The 25,136-nt window shown below is 36.5% G+C and overlaps 1 long non-coding RNA gene across 3 annotated transcripts; it reads left to right on the top strand.

Moving 5' to 3' along the window:
- The first annotated feature begins 258 nt into the window (after window positions 1–258).
- On the top strand, window positions 259–22,446 carry LOC140891777 (uncharacterized). Of its 3 annotated transcripts, none has more exons than XR_012152606.1 (4): window positions 259–522; window positions 756–833; window positions 917–2,018; window positions 21,988–22,446. It is a non-coding gene; the product is annotated as an uncharacterized lncRNA (long non-coding RNA). The 3 variants fall into 3 exon arrangements; XR_012152607.1 differs by lacking the exon at window positions 21,988–22,446 and adding an exon at window positions 20,193–21,006; XR_012152605.1 differs by lacking the exon at window positions 21,988–22,446 and having other exon boundaries at window positions 263–522; window positions 917–3,289.
- Window positions 22,447–25,136: the final 2,690 nt, after the last annotated feature.

Here is a 25,136-nt window from a genome sequence, read left to right as displayed (position 1 = left end):
TGTGGTTGCTCAAATGTTCAATTACATTTTTTTTCAGCTGATTCAATCTGTTGTTGTTTAGTAGAGGGTTCAGCTATAGAAATATTTGCTTGTTCAACCTCAGCTGTTGCTTCACTAAAAAAATAGGTATTTAGAATCGGTATTTCAGCAACGGTTGGTAAACTGATTCAAAAAATATAACCATTACAACCGGTTAGGAAACAACCGATCATGTACATTCTCTTTACATTGGGTTTGCAAAACCGCTTCAAATAAGACTATCACCATCGGTTGGTTAACCGCTCCAACCTTTAGATGCGAGTAAAAACTGCTTCTAAAGATTGAAGCTCTATTATTTATTTTTATTCTAATTTTCATTTTCGTTGTTTTTATTTCACTTGCCCCCTTCATGAAAATTTCTTTTACCCTTCTGCCTCTCTTCGCTCTCCACTCAGTCAATCTCCTCCAAGATCTCCAGCCACCCTCTTCATGAAAAAAGCTGAAAATAGAGAAGAATTTATCCAACTTGAGGCCACAAACCAGGTAATCTCTCGCTCTCTCTCTCTTTTTTCGCCTTTTGGTTAATCTTTAAATCATTTTCTAGTGGTTTTGGTAGGTGTTAATTGGCGGATTCAATGTATTTTCGAACGTCATGCTGTTAATTTGATGTATCGTGGTCAGATTTTGATCTAGAAAAGAAAATCTGACTTTCTCATGCACATTTGAATTTATTGGCCTTTTGTTTGTTTTTTATTGTTTAATTTGGTGTGAGTTAGGGGTTCTTGCAAAGAGACGGGATTATGTTGGGGATTATAAGGCAAAAAGTCTCCTGCAAAGGCAATCCTGCTCCTGTGGTAAAAAAAATGGCAGCTTCTTTGTTCTTTGCTTTGATTTTGTTATTGATTCAGCTGTGTAATAATTTTTTTGTGAGAAATAGTTTGGAACATGGGATTCGAGTGATTGCATCCAATGTTTTTTTCTTCCTCGGCAAAGGAGCTCCTGACTCATCGGAGTGAAACCCGGGGTCATGAACCTAGACTCCAAGAGGGCTGGTGCAATCGCCATTAAATGTTGGATGACGGCGATATGGGACAAGTGGGGGCTCCAGGATCCCCATTTCTATTCTTTGGTTGGATGTAACATCGTCTCCTAGGTCAAAACCCCCCACCGAAAGAGAAGTCATTTGTGCATTTCAGGTTCGTAAATTACTATCTGCTGCATTCATCGACATCTATTTGTTATGTTATTTCTATCTATTCTCTTTATTTTGTTTTTGCGCTTTTAGTTGGTTCCAGTTCAATGTGGAAATTATCCAGTTTAACCAATTGGTTTTAGCTTATTATGATTTTTTGTTTCTTGATAGAGTCTAATCACTTATCATTGCTTTGCATTAGTTTTAATCAATGGATTGTGGTTGCTTATGCACTACAACATTAAAACTTCGGTTGCATTTCTTGGATACGGCTAGCTATTAAATGGAAAGTGTTAGAGGTCAGGTGAATTGTTTCAAGATTACTCTCTAGTATATTTTGTTCGAAGTTCGTCAGATGAGACAAGGGGCTTTTCTATTTCTATTTTTGAGGTGCCAGTTTTGTGCTTCCTCAGCTTTTTCTTCTTATATATTAAACTGGCCGATTAGATTTTGTTAAGGATTTTTTAACTAGTTTTTTTTATTATTTAATGTGACCTGTATGTATGAACAAGCTGAATCCATTTCAGAGCGCAGAGTGTGCCCATGAAAAGGAATCTTAGGGAGTTTCCTATAACCGAGGATGCTCTTTTTCCAGTTATTAAACTTCTCGATTAACTCTTGTTAAGGATTTTTTAACGAGTTTTGTTGGATTATTTAATGTGACCTATATGTATGAACAAGCTGAATCCATTTCAAAGCACAAGGTGTGCCCATGAAAAGGAAGCTTAGGGAGTTTCTGGTAACCTAGGATGCTCTTCTTCCAGTTGGTACAACTATTGGTGTGCGCCATTTTGTTCGAGGGCAGTTTGTAGATGTCACTGGAATTACAAAAGGAAAAGGGTTCCAGGTGATAGATTATTATATTGCATGCAATAAGTTCTATCTTCTTTTGTATTATTTATATCATTATTTTTCTTTAATATAACCAATTAGGCAATTATGTGAATTATCTGTAAAAATATGGACCAATGTTAAGTTTTTTAAAATTGAACTTCTCGATAAAGTTGTGTTCTTCTATCTGACACGGAATGCGACATATAGCACGAGGCTTGCTAAAATGAATGTGACAATTTTATTCCAGGAGAGACAGCTCGGTTTGCTTGAATTATGACAAATAAAACTGTTCTTGTTAGATATCTTGTAGAAGTTCTAAAACTTAATAGTATAAACACAATTTACTTTGCGACACTAGTTTCCTTTGTGTTCTTCCGTGTTTGTGTGTCCACTTTTAAGTTATGTATTATTAGATATTGTAGAATTTCTAAAAGTTCCAGCAGTTAGTCTCAATTAAAAGATAATTAGTTTGAATTAAGTAGTTAGCAATTAGAATGATAGATGATTAGTCTAGATAAGTTGAACTTGATAGACTCCATTGATATATATCAATGCATACATAAGTGTAAAATTTCATTATTTAAGATCTTAAAGAAAGGAATACTTTTCTTCTTACTTCTTGTCTAGGTCATTATTATTTTTTCATCTTCTTATGGTTGCTCTATCTATCTTTATGCATTCTTAAACACATATTCTGCATAACAAGTTTTAATGCTGTCAAATAACATCAAGCATTTGTGGTAATGCACTGGGATGTAATTCAAATCACTTGCCAATGGAACTAGACTGTAATTAGACACACTTTAAAAGAAAATGTAATTTAACTTATGTTATCACTTTTAATACATTGTAGTTTTTTTTAGAATCCTCATGTGTTAAGTTCATATATGTTATTTTGTTAATAGAAATATTAATTGTGAAAGATTGTTTTGTTAAACCAATGTGATTTATTTTTGTTATTATTCGGATATTGATTTTGTTCATTGCAATACTACTTGTGAAGGATTTGTGTAATCAATGTGATTTGGGAGAATTGTTTGGGAATAATACTGAATATTGATCAAATATATATATTTTTTAAAATCAAAAGAACAATTGAAGCGGTTCATAACAGCTGCTAAATCCTATTCAAGGTCTGCTGAACTTGGGCATTTGGAAGCAGTTTATAACCGCTTCAAAAGCATGCATTCAGAAGCGGTTATAAACCGTCTTAAAACCCTACAATAGAAACGGTTTTTTTACTTAAACCACTGGTTGATATATCCATTTTTATAATCTATAGCTGCGCCAGTAGCAGAAACGGTTGCATAACCGCTACAAAAAATGTAGTAGTTGTTGATAACTGCATCTATAGGACATAAAAACGGTTATAAAAACATTTTTTGTAGTGCTTGATCGGTCTCTGGATCTTCTTCAATTACCTTGTCATATCCAGCTATTGTTTCAAAATCTAGTACAGTGTTTACCCTATGCTGATCATCTGCCAAGTCAATTATCTCTTTGAAGGTAACTTCATTGGATCGAGTTGGCATTGAGAACTTATAAGAATTTATTGTTTTTTGAACATCCTTCTGGATTTCAAAGATGACATGTTCATCTACAAAATCATCAACTTTATCTGGAATTTCCAATTCTATATGAGCAGTTATATCAGGAAGTTCATTGGCTGGAATCCTTGGTTCATCAATATCCATGTCAATGACTGGAGCTTTTTCCTTGAAAGGGAGTGGTTCATCCTCAACCTCAATTTAAATTTGATTACCGTAATCAGTCACCTCCTTCTCAATATCTTATGTGACCGATTTGAGTATGGAGCCCACATTCAGCAAGGAGATCTCTTCAACTGGATTTGTTGTCAATTGACTTTTTGGATCAATAGCTGGTTCAGTTACTGGTTTCTCTGGCTCGACTGTACCTTGATCATCATTAGTGGACCTATCATGATCAGTTGTCTCCTTGATAGGTTCACTCTCAGCAACTTTCTTAGATGATTCTTTTTTATTTGAACTGTGATGAGTGACTGGAGTGAACAGTTCTTGATCAGTCTGCCAGAACCTCACTTTCCTTTGTAAGGTGCTCAAATCCATGTAAATTTTAGAAAAGACGGCATGATCATCATAAGTTGTTGAACTTTTTGATCATAATTATGTTTTATATCTTGACAAGTGGTTGTTACTTGGCGGATCCTCATCATGTCAAAGAAGTAGTTACATATCTCTAAATCAAGATTGATTTTGATGGCCTTAACTTCAGTAAGAACCATTTGTTCCAACATGATGAATCTTTTCAATTTCTCAGACCTCTTGAGTTTTCTGGCAAAGACTTCAGTTCTGAAGCTATTCCATTCATCATACGCATCCAGGTGCTTCTCAACAAACTCATTAACTTCATCAAAAAATAAATCAATTTGAGTCTAAAATGTTGAAAAATTCCTGATCTCTAGTTATTCAGTCATTTCCATCCCTGTAAAATTATGCTTGATTGGATTTTGAACAAACGGACCTATAGTACGTGGAGCTGGCAAATGGTATGAGCTTTGATGACTTGGAATGGTGCTCTAGAATCCACCTTTCTCCCTTTGCCTTTGTCCTTATTATGATAGATCCATCATTTGCAGAGACTGAATTAGGGACCACGACTGCCTCAGTCATCCCTAGAGTAGTGGATCCTGTGATGGCTTAGCTATGACTAGTTCCATTCCCATGAGAATCAGTTTAGTAGGAGATGAAGTAGGCTTAGTTCTTGTTGTTCTTGCCTTCTTAGTCAGTGGTTTCACCAAGGGGTCTTCTAATTGTTCCTTCACTTTAATGAGTGACCATTCATCCCCTGGCCCTTGGCTTAAGCTTAACAACTGTGGGGCTCTCTTTCTTGGCAGGTTTGGCGGCTTTGGGATCCTGCACTTGTGATGCTTCAGTCATGGTTTCCTCACTTGAGGAAGATGGTTTTCCTTTGGATATGAGAGATATAATATTATGGGAAGTCAACCTTTTGGATTTGGCCAGAGGGGTAGAAGTTGGGAGTGGCACTCTAGCATCATCAAAAAGTCGACTAACTTGAAGAGCGAGGCCAAACGAATGCTTGCCAGACAACACCATGGCCTTGAAAATATTGCATAAGATGTGGCCACAATTTACTTTGATCCCTTTTACAATTGCAGTCATGGCCTGGAACTTCTCGGCCGTCATGACAGCAAAAAATCCATCTTTTGTCAAAATCCTTTTTATAGTGACCCGTTCCAGAGCAACTTATCAAAACTTAAGCATGCAATAACTATCTTAAAGCAATAATCATTATAACCAGCGGAAACTAAAATGATACAATAAAAAACCCTGGTGGAAAACAACTGGTACTGAAATAAAGTGTAGCCAAATGTTATACAACCTCATCGAATAACAGTACTAAAAATTCACTAATAGAAACCTGGTACGATATAAATCCAACCCTGCTGCAGCTTAACGACCGCTACCTCCCGGTCTGTCCAACCTAAGCCCTGCCCCGTAGAATGGGATGTCCAGAACAAAAAACCGAGGACATGAGCTAACAACGCTCAGTGCAAAAATATGAGTATACATATGCCATGAATGCTAATGAAAATGAAAGGTACCAGAAAACTATCACGATAGAAAAATATTGCTCAAACAATAGGCGCCATGACATATAGCATGTTGGGTCGTCACATCAGGAGGTACTCCCATACCATAAGAATAAACGGATAAAAGCAAATGGACCCGAATCCACAGAATCGAACCACAATAAATCAGGGCTAAGCAACCCCTCTACTGGTAATATCGCATAGACTCAACATGATAATTTGTGTAGCAGTAATAACTGTGGCATAACAAATGCACATAAGCCATGTCATATAAACCATGCAAACATAGAACATGCATACTCAACCAGGATATCTCGGATAGTACATCCGTACCTCTATTAAGCAACTCAAGAAATCTTGCAACACTGGCTCTCTAGTCCAAGCCTATAAGAAGATAATCATCACATCACTTATTGTCTACTAAAAGCTATAACTAGACTAATATCTACTCATAGTCTAGACTTATACATGCATCTATCATTACCCCTTGATGAAATGGCCTCAAAACATAGGCACAACTTTGCTATGATCCCTCTCTTTATTGTCCAGCCTTCGAACCAACTCCTAAAAATGCTAGAATCGAGCTAGAAATCGAGAGAGAAAGGCGATGATGGTGTGAAAAAAATGGCTGCTTTGAGCCCCTATTTATAGGCAACAATCGGACCTTTCGATCCCTCGCTCGAACCTTTCGATCGGAATTTGGAGATTCATATCTCTCTATATAAGCTTTCGATCTCTATCCACTGAACGCGTATCCCTGATTGGACAACACACTACTGTCAACGGAGTTCGAACCTTCTGATCTAGGGTTCAGAGGTTCCGATCTATGTCACGTCAAGCCACGAATTAGAAAGACCATACTTTTTTTTACCTAAAGTCAATCATACCTTACGTTATTGAGTTCAGAGCTTCCGAACTCACCCTCTGCCTTCGAAGTACAACACTGCTTCCAACATGGTTCGGTGCTTCCAAACTGCTCTTCGGAACTTCAAAACATTCCAATAAATTGAAGTCCTTGGAACCATTTCCGATCATTCCGAATCTTTATTTCAACTATTTAGACCCACTTAGGAACCCTTAATCATGTTTAGGCGATTGATTAACTTAATTAGGAATCGGGCAACTACACCTTTGGCTACCACATCAGCTAACATCTGATACTCCATTTTCATTTATTTCTTAGCCTCAGTTAACTTGAGTGGATATTCTGTCGTAGAAATAGTGTTCTCATATCCTCTACGTCATCAACTGGGACTTTGGAGAGGTTGGTAATTCCTTCGCTTGGCAGAAAAACAAGTCAGCAAAGATCTTTTCTCCAATCACCAGTTGGTGACCTCCGACCATTAGAACCATTTTTCCATCTTCATTTTTGGTACAATAACAATATATATTAAGCAACTGACCGCTTAAATCGGTGTCTACTAGCAAGTATACTAGGTCAAATAATAGTAAAATGGACAGAGAGTCCAAGTATCGATCCCACAGAGACTGTAGTCAATTCTCAAGAATTAATTATTTAGCTTAATCTAGACAGAATAATAAAAGAGTTGCGATGAATTAAATAAAAAAATAAATTATTTAAAATAATAAGAATTTAAAATAGAAGAATAAATTCATTTAAATTGAGACAACCAAGACACACGCAGGTACCGAACAAATCATGTAAGATGTAGCCGATTCAGGACTCAGATTTAATCTTAAATTACGGTGAATTCTCCTAACTTGTTTAAAAGTATATTTCTAGAACAATTAAACATATTCAAATATTAACGGATTAAATTTCATAATTCTAATCAAACTCAAATGCATTAGGAACTAGAATTCAGTTTGCACCTAAAATCGCATGATGAAATCGAATACTATTTCTAGTCAATTTTACCTCATGTTAATTATTAGAGTGATTGAAATCAATTCCTCCTCGGTCGACTTGGAATCAATTAACATGCAAGCAAACAATTGGACAGATCATTTACAAGACATATATAAATCTAATAATCAATAACATAAAACCAAATCTGAAAAATCGCAAACAAACATCCAAGTTTTCACATAGATTTGTTTGGCCCAATCACGCCGTCTTGGTTGAAAGAAAAACTAATCAATAGTCGAAAATGTAATTCAAAAATAAAAAGAAGATGAAGAAAAAAGAAGAACTAGAATGGGGCCTTCAATCCCGAGCCCTAGCCGTCGCCTCTCCTATGTTGTCGTGCGTGAATCCCCCAAAATTTACTCTTTTATGTTCTATTTATATGGCGTTGAAAATCCCACGAAAAAAGCCCGCAAAATAAGATATTTAATTTTTGAAATTCTGATTTTTTTACTGATCGCGTTCTCTTGCTCGAGCGAGATGTGTTCTGTTCCGAGAATTTTTCCCCTCTTTTCTCGCTCGAGCGCACAAACATGCACTCGAGCGAGACTTGATATGCTCCAATTTATCCTCCGCATCAGCCTAGCGCAGTAGCGCTTACTTTGCAAGCACAATAGCGCTAAAGTAGCGCTGCTTTTTAGCGCAATAGCGCTTCTTTTAGGCGCTCTTCTTTAGCGCAATAGCGCTTCCTTGCTTTCTCTAAAGGTAGAGCTGTTGTTTAGAGCTGTAGCTCTATCCAACAGCTCTACTTTTTCATCTCCTTTTTCTTTTTCGTTCTTTTCTTTTCTCTTCTATTCTTGCTCTCAAAATTCCTTTAATTTCCATTTTTTCTACAAATAAAATCCGGAGAGTGAAATGCACACACAACCCATAAAACACATAAAAACAACATAAAACAATATGAATGAACTCAAAATAGACACAAAAATATCACGAACTAATGCACACAAAATGCACTTATCAATTCCCTCATATTTGAATCTTTCTTTCCCTCGAGCAAGACATATGACAAACAACCACCAAACACAAACAAAAGTAAGAACGATTCATGGCACGTAAAAGCCTCCGAGAATTTCTATGCCAACTTGAAAACACGAATTATCTCAACCTTTCATAATACACCTTCGGTTTAGCGTGAACGTGTGTGTATGCGATATCATTCCAGTTACATGCAACTTAGACAGAATCACTTTCAAGACTGCTTAGAGACCTATGCCATATCAGTGCAAGTTTCACTCTCAAATGTTCATTTCTTCCAATGATCTCTTAACAAAACACACCTCCCTTGAGATAATTAATTGCACACCTCCGGATTTTACACCCGGTTTTGCTTTAGCCCCAAAAATTACCCGCAAACTTAGCTATAACTTTGATAGGATTAGAATTTCAATCCCCTCGTCTATAGCCCGTATGGAGCAATAACCCCATTGAATCCGCAGACTTAGTATTGGACTTGGTAATTAGGATTTCAATTCCTTCGTCCAAGACCCGGATGGAGTTGATTTTTTCAAAACTAATTTTTTTTTCTCAATTTTTTCAAAAATTTTGGTGGGCCCAAGATCATAAGTGCAATGTAAAAGACTCATCAAAATTCACAGAACACAGTTAAGCTCCACAAGACACCTATTATCGTGCAATGATCAAACAAACAGAAAATTCATCAAATCTTTCGCTACAATTCACGGGTCTAACATGGGTGCTTAAAAATATTCACTGGTCAACCTACAGTTTCTCATTACAAGTCAAGAGAAAAAACAAAATATTTTTCAGAAAATCAAAACTTCATATCATCATCGGCTCTCAATTATCATCCTACTCAACACACATGCAGAAAACAACAAACTGACACCAATTATATGCAAACAACTGAAACATGACAGATGCAACACAAACATGACAAACACTGAAATAAACTAGTCTACCCCCCCCCCCCCCCCATACTTATACAAAGCATTGCCCTCAATGCTTCAGAACAATAAACAGACTGCATGAACAAACACACATATGCAAGACGATCAAAACACAAGAAACAAAATAAAAATAACACTCCACTGGTCTGTGATTCGTCCTCTTCCTCCATCTGTAAAAAAACAACAACAACTTTTCTTATCGGGGCCACATACTGCACATATGAAGGCGACGGGTAAGGCGGTGGATTAGCAAAAGAATATAAAAATACAAAAAAAATAAAAATAAAAGAAATAAAACACTGGGTTGCCTCCCAGTCAGCGCCAAATTTATGGTCTATAGCCTGACTATATAGTACCAACCATCAAAGAGCGGTTGCCGCTCATAGTAAGAATCATACGACTCTACGTATGTGTCTTGATTTTCAATGCCCTCAAGCTTGGCATGATATTGACTTTGTAAGCTCGTCGGTCCAACAATACTCTTCATGAACTTTTTCTTTTGAAAGGAGACTCCGAATCTAGGCTGAAGCTCATAGAGGATGGAATACTGTGGAGTTGGCGTCAATGGAAAGAAAGGATCTTCTAATGATGTGCATTTAAAGACCATTGACGAGGTCAAATCCTTCGACTTGTATATTTCTTCTTCCTCCACTGTCACTTTTGGCTCATCTTTGCATTCAAATTCCTCAAATAAAATTTCCTCTTGATGTGGCTCAATTACGTCATTTTCTTGACAGATCTCAGAAATTAATTCTATAAGAAGCGCAATTTGTTCATCCAAAAGACTCAAGGAGTTGATGCGGCTTTCTAAGAACTTATTTATCTCTATCTATTGTCGCACAATGTTCTCCAACTGAGCTACATAATATTCAGAACGCCCTATACACTCTTATTAAAGATCAAATGGTTGGTTCACAAAATTTTTAAGTTGAATTCTAGAGGATATTGGTGACTCCAATCCTGCAGTGAAGGATCACAATGCCAATGGTAGTCGAAATCTGTCATATCATTTAACAAGTGCATAGCGCTGTCGTAATCTCTACTGAAAAAGTGACTGTCAGTGGCCAAAGTTCCATAATCTACCCAACTTCTTGTTGTCGCATCCAAACCACCATAAAAAATCTGAACTAGAGTGTAGTTTGAAAAATCATGGCATCGAAATCTATTCTCCAAATTATTGAATCTCCCCCAAGCAGCATGGAATGGCTCCGAGTATTGCTGGCCAAAGCTTGTGAACACTTGTCGATGATCCATCTCCAAGAACCTCACAAGTAAAAAAACAACAAAATTAATAAATATTAATAATAAATAAATAACAATAATAAAATTTCTAGTCTCAAGCAAATAATCTATTCTAATATTAACTAAACAGTCCCCGACAACGGTGCCAAAAATTTGACCGCTTAAATCGGTGTCTACTAGCAAGTATACTAGGTCAAGTAATAGTAAAATGTACAGAGAGTCCAAGTATCTATCCCACAGAGACTATAGTAAATTCTCAAAAATTAATTATTTAGCTTAATTTAGACAGAATAATAAAAAGGTTGCGATGAATTAAATTAAAAATAAATTATTAAAAATAATAAGAATTTAAAATAAAAGAATAAATTCAATTAAATTGAGACAACCAAGACACACGCAGGTACCGAACAAATCATGTAACATGTAGTCGATTCAGGACTCGGATTTAATCTTAAATTATGGTGAATTCTCCTTACTTGTTTAAAAGTCTATTTCTAGAACAATTAAACCTATTTAAATATTGACGGATTAAATTTCATAATTCTAATCAAACTCAAATGCATTAGGAACTATTAGAATTTAGTTTGCACCTAAAACCGCACGATGAAATCGAATACTATTTCTAGGCAATTTTACCTCGTGTTAATTATTGAAGTGATCGAAATCAATTCCTCATATGTTGACTTGGAATCAATTAACATGCAAACAAACAATTGGTCAGATCATTCACAAGACATATATAAATCTAATAATCAATAACATAAAACCAAATCTAAAAAATCCCAAACAAACATCCAAGTTTTCTAAATAGATTTGTTCGGCCCAATCACGTCGTCTTGGTTGAAATAAAAACTAATCAATAGTCGAAAATATAATTAAAAAAATAAAATAAATAAGAAGAAAGAAGAAGAAATAGAATGAAGCCTTCAATCTCGAGCCCTAGCCGTCGCCTCTCCTATTTTGTCGTGCGTGAATCCCCCAAAATCTGCTATTTTATGTTCTATTTATATGGCATTGAAAAGCCCGCAAAATAAAAGATTTAATTTCCGAAATTTTGATTTTTTTCCTGATCGCGTTCTCTCGCTCGAGCGCGCAAACATGCGCTCGAGCGAGACGTGTTCTGTTCCGAGAATTTTTTCCCCGCTTTTCTCGCTCGAGCGCGCAAACATGCGCTCGAGCGAGACTTGATCTGCTCCGATTTCTCCTCCGCATCAACCTAGCGCAATAGCGCTTACTTTGCAAGCACAATAACGCTAAAGTAGTGCTGCTATTTGGCGCAATAGCGCTTCTTCTAGGCGCTCTTCTTTAGCGCAATAGCGCTTCCTTGCTTTCTCTAAAGGTGGAGCTGTTGTTTAGGGCTGTAGCTCTATCCAACATCTCTACTTTTTCATCTCCTTTTCTTTTTCGTTCTTTGTTTTTCTCTTCTATTCTTGCTCTCAAAATTCTTTTAATTTCTATTTTTCCTACAAATAAAAATCGGAGAGTGAAATGCACACACAACTCATAAAACATATAAAAACAACATAAAACAATACGAATGAACACAAAATAAACACAAAAATATCACGAACTAATGCACACAAAATGCACTTATCAGCAACGCCTTCTCATAGTAATATAGAGTGTCAATAGAAATAAAGGTGTGAAGTCCAGAAGTCTCTAATAAGAGAAATATTTCCACGATTTCTGGGTTTTCCATGGAGTAAATGGACTCTAATTCCACTAAATTGCATTCATATGGTACACGGGTTTGGAAGAAGATGCCATTGGAGATATTTTCTATGGAAAGAATAAAACAAGTTATTTGCTTAGGGTTTCGAGTGCAAGGAATGCAAGAAATCCTCTGAAAATCTGAAGTATGCGGTGAAGAAGATGAAGTGAGGGAAATGTGGTACATATTTACTGTGACGTTTTGAATTTCCCCCGACATGACACGTGGAAGTCACGTAGTGGTCATTTGAAAATTTCAAAATAAAGCATGTCAACTGGTTTCTAAAAATAGAACTGAACATAAATGATGACTGGTAAAAATTGAATTTTGAAAAGTTGATAACACATCAGTAACAGTTTTAATTTAATTTGGAACTCGATTAAGTCAAACTTTGATCAACTATGTGATAAGATCAGTTGAGCCAAGAGTCCAATCGACTTGGTCAGTTAAGCTCAAGGGAAACTGACTATTATCTTATCAGTCTTCTGTTTGAAACCTCAATATTCCCCATAAATAAATGCATTTAAGACAAATCAATAAGTCCTAAAACATTTCTAAAGTAAGAAAACTTAGTCTCAGAGAGTGGCTTGATGAATATATCTGCTTCTTGTTTTTCAGTTGATATGTACTAAGAGTGAATATCCTTCTTCAGAGCATGGACTCGAATTAAGTGATGTTTTAAATCAATATTCTTTGTCCTGGAGTGAAGAATAGGATTATAGATGATTGATATGGTGCTTGTGTTGTCACAAAATATTGGCGATTCTTTGGTCTCAATCTCATAATCTATCAACTGTTGCAGAGCAGTTGAGCACAACAGCTTCCAGCATCTAAGTACTCTGCTTCAGTCGTGGAAGTAGCTATGGATGTCTGGTACGGTTCTTGCTAAACCATGAGATCAGTCGATCTCCTAAGAATTGGATGGATCCACTAGTGCTCTTTCTATCCAGTTTGCAACAAACATATTCTGCATTTGAATAGCCAATTATATTGAAAGAATTATCCTTAGCATACCAAAACCCAACATTTGGGGTTTCTTTAAGATACTTCAATATGAGTTTGACAGCTAGGTAGTGAAATTGCTTTGGATTGGCCTGAAATTTTTCACACAAACAGACAAACACAAATATGGTCTACTAGAAATTAGATAAAGTAATGAGCCTATTAGACCATGATACATTGTTACCTCAAATGGTGTTCTCCCTTCATATTTTTCAAGCTTAATCGACGAGCTCATTGGGGTAGTAGCAGCCGAGCAATTCTCCATGTCAAACTTCTTGAGTATTTCCTTGTGTACTTGGTTGGCTTAAGAAGATCCCATTTTCTATTTTTTTTTCACTTGCAGTCCAAGAAAGAATGTCAATTCACCCATTTTGCTCATCTCGAACATGTCCTACACTAGCTTAGCAAATTTCTTGAACACTTTAGGATTAGTTGACCCAAAGATTATATCATCAACATAAATCTGGACAAGAAGTATGTGATCATCCTTAGTGAATTTGAACAGAGTCTTGTCCACTGTGTCTATTGTGAATTCATGGTCAATAAGAAATTTTGAAAGGGTTTCATATCGAGCTTTTGGAGCCCATTTCAGTCCATATAAATCTTTATTCAAGTGATACACATGATCTATGAGTTGATGGCTAATAAACCCACAAGGTTGTTCGATGAAGAATTTATTAGTGCATTAAAGAATGCACTCTTAACATCTATTTGATATACCTTGAAGTTCTTGTAAGAGGCATAGACAAGAAACATTCAGATAGACTCCGATCGAGCCACTGGAGCATAAGTTTTATCATAATCGATCCCTTCTTCTTGCATGTATCCTTGGAAAACCAGTCATGCTTTGTTCCTCACAACTGTTTCATCTTCATTGAGTTTTTTCATGTAACACCCATCGAGTACCTATTAAATATTGGTGGTTGGGTCTTGGAACTAAGTCCCGGACATGGTTATGAGTAAATTTATTCAGCTCTTCTTGCATTTCTTCAATCCAACTCGGGTCAATAAGAGCTTCATCAATTTTCTTCCGTTCTACTTGAGATATAAACTCTGAATGAAGAAAAATATTGAGTAGTTGCCCTCTGGTATTTACCGGATCAGAGGGGTTACCTATCAACAAGTTAGGTGGATGATTCATGTTCCACCTATAATCTGGATCATCGATGTGAGCTCGTGGAACTGGATCAGTTGGTCTAGCTTCAGTTGCATTGTCCACTACTGGATTGACATCAGTTGTCTGACCATCATTTGGGATATCCTCAGTTTCCTGTGCATCGACTGGTTGGTCAACTAGATCGACTTGTTCAACTAGTTGATCTATTATATCTGGTTCTGGTGTTTGAAATGTTCTCTTATGCAACTGGACATCATCTTCACTATCATCTTCTAGAGTTATATCTTGTAGGTGGTGGCCAGCTGAGTAGGATCAGTTGCCATGTCAGTCGTGGTTGTTTCATCAAAAATAACATGCACAGATTCTTAAAAATTTTGAGTTCTCTTGTTAAAAACTCGATAAGCTTTACTAACATAATCAAGGAAGATACCTTCATCTAACTTTTCATCAAATGCAGTCAGATGACTTTTACCATTGTTATGGACATAGCACTTGCAACCGAACACCTTAAAATAGGATACCACAGGCTACTTGCCATTCCAGGTCTCATAAGGTGTTTTACCAAGCTTCTTATTAATCATAAACATGTTCTGAGTGTAGTAATCTGTGTTCACTGCCTTTGTCCAAAAACTTGGAGACACCCCAGAATAATCAAACATAGTTCTCATAGCTTCCTTAAGAGTTATATTTTCTTTTTTGCAACAACATTTTGTTTTGTTGTTCTACTGCTGAAAACTCATGTCTAATTCCATGGTTCTCTAAAAACTAATACAAAGTCTGATTGACAAATTCAGTTCCCCTGTCACTCTTGATTTGTCAATCCCAAAATATTTGTCATTTAAAATTTGTTTAAAAACTTAATCAATTAGGGAGCAGTCTGATCTTTTGATTTTAGAAATATGACCTAGGTGAAAGGAGAATAGTCATATACCACAACTAGAGTATACTTCATTCCCCTTAAGCTCATCATTGGGATATGACCAAAGAAGTTCATGTGAAATATTTTTAATATTTAGTTTGATGAATTACACATTTTTTAAAAAACATATTACCTTACTTCTTCCCAAACTGACAAGAGAAACATACTCTGTATTTAGTAAAATCCAATTTAGGCGGATCGATGACCAAGTCACACTTGTTCAGACTATCAATAGCTTTAAAGATCAACTGATTCGGTCACTTGTGACATAACCAGTTCTTCTATTGATTGGAAGCTACAAAGAAAACTGGTTCAACTGGTTGATCTATCCAACTGACTTTGTAAGTGTTCCCACACATGTTCCCTATTAAGATAATATCACCAGAAGAGGATTTAACCAGGAAACTAGGCTTCATGAACTCGACTGAATATCCTCCATCACACAATTGACTGATGCTCATTAGATTATATTTGAGATTCTCAACTAGCAATACCTCTTCAATGATAATGTTACTGTGGATAATCTTACCATTACCCACGGTTCTACCTGTGGAATTCTCACTGAAAGAAATTTTTGGGCTGAGCAAGAGTTCAGTTGTACGAGTAGTTGTGCTTCTCCAGTCGTGTTTCTAGAGAAGCCATTACCAAGGTACCAAATTTATTATCTTAATTCTCCTACTCCTGTTATCTACAAACACAAATCTGAATAAATTGGTCCTTATATCTATTTCGGTCCAGACAGGATAAATCCTTTAGGAACCCATACTTTGATCACCTTAAGTGAAAGACCATTGTGTGAATACCATAAGGTGTGAGCTCGTGTAGGTACAGATGAGTGGTGTACATGGTGTGTGCTAGAGACCGTGTGTTGTTTGACCTTCCCCCAGTCTTTGAGTTGCCTATATCTTTTCTGAACAGACCTAGAGTAAGGTACTGTCTATGCGGGCAATTCATTGATCCATTCCTAGCTCGACTAGACTGTGGAGGCTTCTATTCGTACTTTGAACTCGAGATATCTAGCACGTAGCAAATTCCACACATCTTTCCTGAATCTTGAAATTCTACGAGCTTCTTAATTTTAGGGGCAGGGTCACCATGTTCTTGTCCCATTCTAGAATTTACAAACTGAATGTATTTTCCTTTGCACATATCTAACTTTGGATGAGTACTTGACTAAGAAATGCATTTATCGTTAACAAATCCCAGACCAGTTTTGTCCCATATAGGCCTTTGTAACTCCTGTATCTCGGTTAGGGTGACCGAATACTTGTTCCAAACTTTTACAAGATCATTTAACTTTTGATTCTCAGTCGAGGTGTATGGCAGATCATTTTGGTTTTCCTTGACTTCATCAAGTGATAAGGAAAGTCTTTGATACTCATTTATCATTTCGTGTAATGCATTGATCAAATCATCTCATGTAAAGTCTTCGGAACTGAAGTCAAATTCCTGTTCATTGGTAGACTTCAGTTCTTTATCTTTTTTCATCAAGCACGTGACTTCCTCATCATCACTGGAACTAGAAGAGTACTCTGAGTTAGAGGACACACCGTCAGTCTTGGCCCACTTGGTCTTTCTATTCTCTGCTACCAGTGCCTCATGCTTTTTTTTGTGAGAATTCTTCTCCTCTTTGGATATCTTCTTTCTCTCAAAAGATCTCTTGCTCTTCTCAATTGACCTCTTGTCATATCCCTTGGTCTTGGTGCACTCAACAATGTAATGACTAGTTTTGCCACAATTGTAGAAAACATTTGAATCTTTGGCTAGTCTTTATTTTGGTAAAGCCTCTTTGAAGCTGTCCTGATTCTTCTCGAGAAACTTTCCAAACTTCTTCACAAACAGTGACATCACATCACTAATCAACTGCTCAGCAGTATTTTCAACCGAGACTGGTTGTTTCGATCTCATTGTTGCAAGGTCTTTAGTCGACTGAGTTGTCGACAGATCATTTTCTCTGAATTGTAGTTAGAATTCATTTGTCTTGAGATCTGCAAATAAGTCATGGAGTTCTTGTTTGTTGATGTCTTGTGGTTCACGCATTGTCATGGTTTTGACATCTCACTCCTTGGAAAGTCCTCTAACAACTTCCATAACAACCTCAAGGTTAGGGTATGTTTTTTTGAGAGCATTTAACATAATGATTACGCTGCACACACGTTAATCAAAATCAGACATGGATTCACCAGCCTTCAACCTGATGCAATCATTTTTTTGGATTGCAACAGACAACTTGTTCTCTTTTGTCTGCTCATTTACTTCACATGGTTGAATCAATCTTTCACATATCTCCTTTGTAGTTTTGCACATCTTGATTTTGCTGAAATTATTTTTATCAAGAGTATTGTCCAAGATGTCCTTTGTAGTGACCCGCACCGTGATCATCTACTAATCAGAAGCTTAAACATGCATTTAACTTAATAAAAATAAATAAAAATTAAACAGCGGAAAACTTAAACAATAATAAAATATTTTTTACAACCATATCGAATAAACCAGTGTATTAACCCAAATACATCATAAACAAAAGCCTAGACAATAACCCTGCTAGTACTCCATCGCCTAAGCTCTCCTGGAACCATCCGCATCGTCCAGCCGCAGACCTGCCCCATGAAATAGGGTGTCCAGATACAACAAAGTACAGGACATGAGCATGATAAGCTCAGTACGAGAGTATGAGTATACTGTGTTATGTGTGCATGTATGAAAATGAACTGGGTACGAAGACTCTCAGGTCAAGAAACTAGCTCATAGACTGGGCCCAGGATATATAGCACGCAACGCCATTGCCTCAGGAGGTGGCTCATATATCCAGTGGATAATGGTGACCTCATACTAGTACATGTGTCCAACCATAAAGATGACCTGACACAATACTTACGTATCCAACCATCCACAAACTCATAGGGTGAGCGCCCTACTACAGGATACCTCTAAGGTAAAGGCTCAATATGCTCATGTATGCAACATACAGTCATGACATGTTGTATATATAAAGGCATATAAAACATGCAATCACATAATTCATGCAAACACATAATACATGCATACTCAATCTGGATATCTCGAATAGTACTTCCGTACCTCATAAACTTAGGCAAGTTAGACCAGCACTATGTCCAAGCCTATAATCCGCACTACAATGCAAAGTACTCATGCATTATAATCTTATTCTAAAAGTCTTAACTACTCTATAGCATACTCCCTATTTACTATAAGGAGCCAGAGTTATACCTGCATCCGTCGTCAGCCCGCTGATGACGACTGCCCCAGAACATGGGCACCGCTCCGCCGCAACCTCGGAGCACCTGGCCAACCTCCGGACCAAGCCTAGGAAGGCTGGAAACACCCCAAAACCCCTGGAAAAGCCTAATAACCTAGAGAGAAAACTTGATTTTGGTGTGAAATTCTGAATTTCGGAGAGCCTATTTATAGGCGGAGTTCGGATGGTCCGAACTAGGTTCGGACGGTCCGAACTGCCACTTGTCCGAGCCATTTAGACATCTGGACCCTGCGGAGTTCGGACGGCCCGAACTGGTTCGGATGGTCCGAACTGGTCCGTATGTTCCGAACTATTTTGGTCCTTCCAATCTCATTTTTGGACCCCCGGGACCTATCCTACCATTTTCGGACGTTCTGGATCTGATTTTCCACTTATTTTCACCAAATAAGGACTCCTTAAACATATTTTGACACTTTTAAAATTATATGTCATTTTCTAACATGTTTAAAATCACTTAATCTTGTAAAATAGAACCGGGCTACTACATCCTTAGCCACATTGTCAATGTTGGCTTTCTTTTTATCCTCGGTGGTCTATTCACTTCTTGGTTTTTCAATTGTTTGAGGGGCACCACCAGTAACTGAAATCGTTGTATTGGCCTTTGTGATTGTCATGAGACCATCTGTAATCACATACCACATATTGTCATCGTGTGCAACAAGATGAGCTTGCATTCTGATCTTCCAATCATCGAAGTCTTCTTTTGAGAACATGAAAATCTTGCTGAATGAAGTCGTCTCTAAGTATGTGTTCAAAGCAAGAAAGATCCTTGTTCTGATACCACTTGTTAGAACGATAGTTTGCCACTTTACCAAAAGTTATAGCTAGTGCTGATGGTACAACTCAAATCTTTTAATCCGCACAACAGCCCAAGTCCCATGGTCCGACCGCTCTACCCATCAGGGATAATTATTGCACCTCAACAACACAGTTGGATTTTTTAAATAATGTTGGATTTATGATTCCGATGCTTGAGAACACAAGAGTTTGATTTCCATGACTAGTAAAATTACATAGATGAAAATAATTATTTCATCCTCATGTGATGACACTTTCCCTCTAAATATCACTTTGTTTCATTCTATCTAGCTAACTACTCCAAACTATCAAAAAAAATTTATCAAAGATAATCTCTTTGTCTACGTTCAGCCACCCAGCTAAACAAATCCAAAAAATTACCTCCATTAAAGCTACTCAACAAGGGTAATCATGATATCGTTTTCCATATTTTTTTATTTCTTACAAAACCAAAACGAATGAGAAATATTCCTCAAGTGAAATGTTGAATTGTGAAAAGAAAATTCAACATAATTCCTCTAACCCGTAAATTGACTATCATCGAGAGGATATTGAATATTGCCCTCCAAAGGTGGATCTTATTTTACTAGGAATCTTTAGTTTTTATAATTTTTTAATGCCACATGTTAGGATCAAACGTTTATGATAAGTTCATTTTATGCACTTAATTTGCATATGATTTGACTTGACTTTTGTGATGTATCGAGCGAGTTTATGCGTATTTGTTTGGTGTTTTTGTGATATGCAAGGATTAAAAGTTATGTATCGAGAAGAGGAGCAAGAGGAAATAACAAAGCCGCAAGTTTACAAAAATTATCGGAGATGCTAGAGAGATCCAAATCCGATCTCCACCGTTCATAATAAAATTTAAGATTTTTAAAGTTGTTGTCCAAATTTCAGCTCGATCCAACGGCTAGATCTCGAGATATAATTTTTGCAAGAATGATCTGCGCTGGATACAAAGGAGCAGCACACCCGCGCCTGCAATTCGGCGCCCCTGCACTGTTGTCTCGTACAGCACAAAATAAAATCCAGAAGCAACAGTGCACCTGCGCTGCTATATTGGCACCCCCGCGCTGCTGCGTTGCGAAAAAACTGTGTAGAATTTGGAAATTCGTAAAGTATCGATTTGTCGGGCTTTATTTGACGGGCTTCAAGGATATATAAATTGGAGTAATCAGACCTTATTGGGGGAGAAAAATCACGTACCACAAGAGAGATTGAGAGAGAAGAGGGCTGAACGTGAAGAAGAAATCCGGAAGAGAAAAGATCGAAGATGAAGGACACGGACGCTACATCGGCTTTGTTTCTCGTTCCCTTTTTAAAAAAAAAAATTGAATTGATGTCTAGTTCAAAGAACATGTTTTGTTTTTGCTTATTTTTTATCATGGACTAAACTTTTCAAGTCTAGAGGATGATGTATCTTAGTATAGATGACTTATATGATTTTTTAATTTATTTGATTGAATTTCCTTAATTTAATTGTGTTTTTTATTTGATTGTCTTTAAATTACTTGATCAATAAATGAATTGTTATATTTATTTGAAATCTGGTACTCATGAGAGGGGATTTTGAATAGGAACATTAGAAAATACACTGTTAATGTTTATATAGCTCGGAAAGGTGTATAACTTTAACAGAGCTTGTGAAAGAACATTGTTTATCATATATCATTAAGCTTAGATTTTTAATAGGGATATTGAAATCAAAGTTTAATTGATATATACTATTTGTTGCTCATGAGAGGGAAATATAAACACTTAAGTCTTCTTGGCTATTAAATGAAAGAAATTCATGAGCATAAATTAATTAGAAGTAGTCGTTGTCGAAACTAAGTGAAATCAAATCATTTAGACATTTATCTCTCAATGATTTTTATCTCAAGTGTGTATGATTTGCTTATTAGTTTTTCTTAATTATTTAAGTTTGAACAACAAAAATTCTCTTATTTAATTTTTTAAATAAAGTTTAAATTATTTTAATTACAAGCACTATATAATTTTGAATACATACTCCTCGTGAGAACGATATTTTATTCACTCTATATTAAAACTTGACAATCGTGCTCTTGCGAGCAGAAATTATGCAACAGTTTACCACTAGGTCAAAATCTATAGTTGTTAGCCAAAGAGAAAATTTATTTTCTTATACTTGTGGCATCGCATATGGTTCGGGTTTTTGAGCTCATGAGTCCAGGAAGCGGCGTGCCTTACTACTATTATTGTCTCATATTTCTTCAAGATCAGTTTTATCCTTCCCTACCACCGTCTTTGTCTTCAGCAGATACAATATTACTCGTTAAGTTCTTGTGCTCCTCTTTTACATCCACCTATCCAACCATACCAAGCAACATAACTTCAGTACTTTGACACACTAGAGCTTCCCAAGGTCACCCATTGATAATTATGTTTTTGTGCATTATTTTGTGTCATTTTCATGTTTAGTTTGCATGCTTTTGTTGTGTCTCATGAGTGTTTTTCGTTTCTTTTATTTATTATTTCATGAATGTGGCCTACATTTCATTTTCCTCGGTTTGAATGAAGGTACATTGAAGAAATCAAGATTTTGGAGCAAGAGAAGAACCGAAAGAATGAATTACGGAGCAACAATGGTCAAAAAGTTATTTTTAATGTTAGAGAGATCCAAATCCGATCTCCACCGTTCAAAATGAAGTTCAAGATTTTTGAAGCTATTGTCCAAATTTCAGCTCGATCCGAAGGCTAGAACCCCGGATATGATTTTTTCAAAAACATTGCACGTTAGGAAGGAAAATGTAGCTCCTGGGCGCCAGTGTTCGGCGCCTAGGCGCTGCTGCGTGAACAAAAAAAATTCTGGGTAGAAAATGATGCGCTCGAGCGCGATTTTTTGCCACTCGAGCGCGTCCGACATGTTTTGAAAATTCAAGACAGAAACTTGGGCACTCAAGCAGGTTTTTATGCCTCTCGAGCGTGATCGCGACAATTTTATATTTCGGACTCTATCAACAAAAGAAAGAAATATTGCTGAATTTTAGCATATAAATAAGATATTTTCCATCAGATTTCGGGACTTTCTTCTTCTTTGTTCTTTTTCCTTATTCTTTTTTTTTATTACAACTTTGTTTTGAATTAAGTTTTTGATTATTGAGTAGTTTTTTTTCAACCGAGACCACGAGATTGGGTCGAACTTAATTTATGTTTGAGACTTGGTTACATGTTTGATTTATTTTGAATATTTTCAATTATTGATTGATGTTAGTTTAATATTTCTTGTGAATAGCATGATCACCTAGTTACATGTTTGTTGATTAATCACGAATCGAAAGAGGATTGATTAAAGATAGCTTCAAAAATATCAATCAACATATGGTTAAACCGACTAGAAATAGTATTCGGTTTCAGTATGCGGTTTTAGGTGAAAACTGAATTTTTATAATATTGAATGCGTTTAAGTTTGATTAGAATTAATTTAAAATAATTAATCCGTCCAACTTGAATAGGTTTAGCAAGTCTAGAAATAGATTGTTGAATAAGATAGGAAAATTCATCGTGATTGGAATAAACATAATTTTCAGTCTATGCCACGTGGATGCATAAATTAGTTCGATACATTCGTGTGTCTTGGTTATCTCATTTTAATTAAATTTATATTTCAGCTATTTTAATTTATTTTTTTTAGTAATTGAATTTTTATTTAACTCATTGCATCCTTTTTATTTTTGTCTAGATTAAGTAAAATAATCAAATCTTGAGAATTGACTACAGTCTCTGTGGGATCGATACTTGGACTCGTTGTCCATATACTATAACTTGACCTAGTGGACTTACTAGTTTCAACCGAATTTTGCGGTCACCCATCCTAGTATTACTCTCACCCATGCATGCTTAAACCAACATTCCCCCCTAATAATTATAGTTATATGCTTATTGGGAGACTCGAACTCATTACCTTGGCTCTGATACCAATTTTTAGGATCAATATCTTACCACTAGGTCAAAAACTATAGCTCTTAAGCAAGGAGAAACTTTATTTCCTTGTACTTGTTGCACCAGAGATGGGTCGGTTTGTTGAGCCCGTGATTTTAGGTAGGGGTGTGCCTTACTGCTGGTGATGTTTCATATTCCTTTGAGATCAGTCTTATCATTTCTCTACTGCTGGCCCTATACACAGTAGAGACAATATTACTCTTTAAGATCTGGTGCCTCTCTTTTACAACCTACCTAGCCAACGAGACCAAGCAGCGCAACTTCATCAAATTCAGCAACTCGACGCACTAGAGCCTTCCAAAAGGTCACCCATCCTAGTACTACTCTCACTCATGCACGTTTAACCCAACATTCTCTCCTAAGAAGTATAGTTATATGTTTATTGGGAAACTCAAACCCATGACCTTGGCTCTGATTCCAGTTGTTAAGATCAAGTGCTTACCACTAGGCCAAAATCTATAGATGTTAGCCAAGGCTCAATTTATTTTCTCATAATTGTGGCAGTGTAGTTGGCCGGGTTCTTAAGCCCATAAGTCCAGGGAGCGGCGTGTGACTTACTGCTAGTACTGTCTCATATCTTTTTGAGATCAATCTCATCATTTTCATACCATCGGCCCTATCCCCAACAGCGATATATTACTCTTTAAGATCTAGTGCTCCTCTTTTACAACCACCTAGCCAACCAGATCAAGTAGAGCAACTTCAGCAGCTTGACACTCTAGAGCTTCCCAAAAAGTCACCCATCCCAGTACTACTCTCACTCATTCATGCTTAAGGAAACATTCCCCCCAAAGATGTATTGTCATATGCTTATTGGGATACTCGAACCCATGACCTTGGCTCGGATAGCAGTTGTTAGGATCAAGTGTTTACCACTAGGTCAAAAGTTATAGCTGTTAGCCAAGGTGAATCTTTATTTCCTTATAATTATGGCACGAAGATGGGTCGGGTTTTTGAGCCCATAAGTTCAAGGAGGGACGTGTCTTACTGTTGGTGTTATCTCATATCCCTTAAAAATCATTTTTATCATTTTCCTTCCGTCGGCTCTGTCCCCATTAGAGATAGTATTAATCTTTAAGATCTGGTCTCCCTCTTTTAAATCCCACCTAGCCAACCAGATCAAGCAGCACAACGTCAAAGAAAATTCAAGTCATGAAAATTCTCGCGTTTGTCCTAATCCACAAAAATCTCAATTTCATTTTTCATGCAATACCCACCAAATTCCAAACTTTATACCCTTCGCCATATTCTAAAAATTTTCCAAGCTATCCAGATTTATCTCGGTACAATCTCCTTAAAGAAAATCAAGTTTCTCTTACATTGTGGTCTTTTTAAAAATTCGAGGTCTCGCGGGTAGTCCAACTTACGGTCCACAATCATCTGGTCATATGACTGCAAACAAGGCAAGAACATTCGAAATCATCAGGAATGCATACTGAATCATCTAATCCAAACACAATTGTTGATGTGGAGGGTAGCGAAGCTCGATCTTTTTCAATGAGACAAAATAAAGCAAAAAGGAAGACAAAAAAAAAGTGATTCAAATAGACGAAGCAAATGAGACTCTACACCAGTCACTAGCTCATTTAATTTGGAGGAATATAATAAAAATAATAAAGTTTAACAACTCATCCAAGCACATCAAGTTCTCATAATGGATATACAAGGCATTAAAGATTAACAAATTTAGAACAATCTGGCAAAATGTGAGTATATCAAAAACACTT

The sequence above is a fragment of the Henckelia pumila genome, chromosome 3, assembly GCF_033568475.1.
Source record: "Henckelia pumila isolate YLH828 chromosome 3, ASM3356847v2, whole genome shotgun sequence".
In the NCBI taxonomy this organism is placed as follows: Eukaryota; Viridiplantae; Streptophyta; class Magnoliopsida; order Lamiales; family Gesneriaceae; genus Henckelia; species Henckelia pumila.
This window is presented reverse-complemented; position numbering and strand designations above follow the sequence as displayed.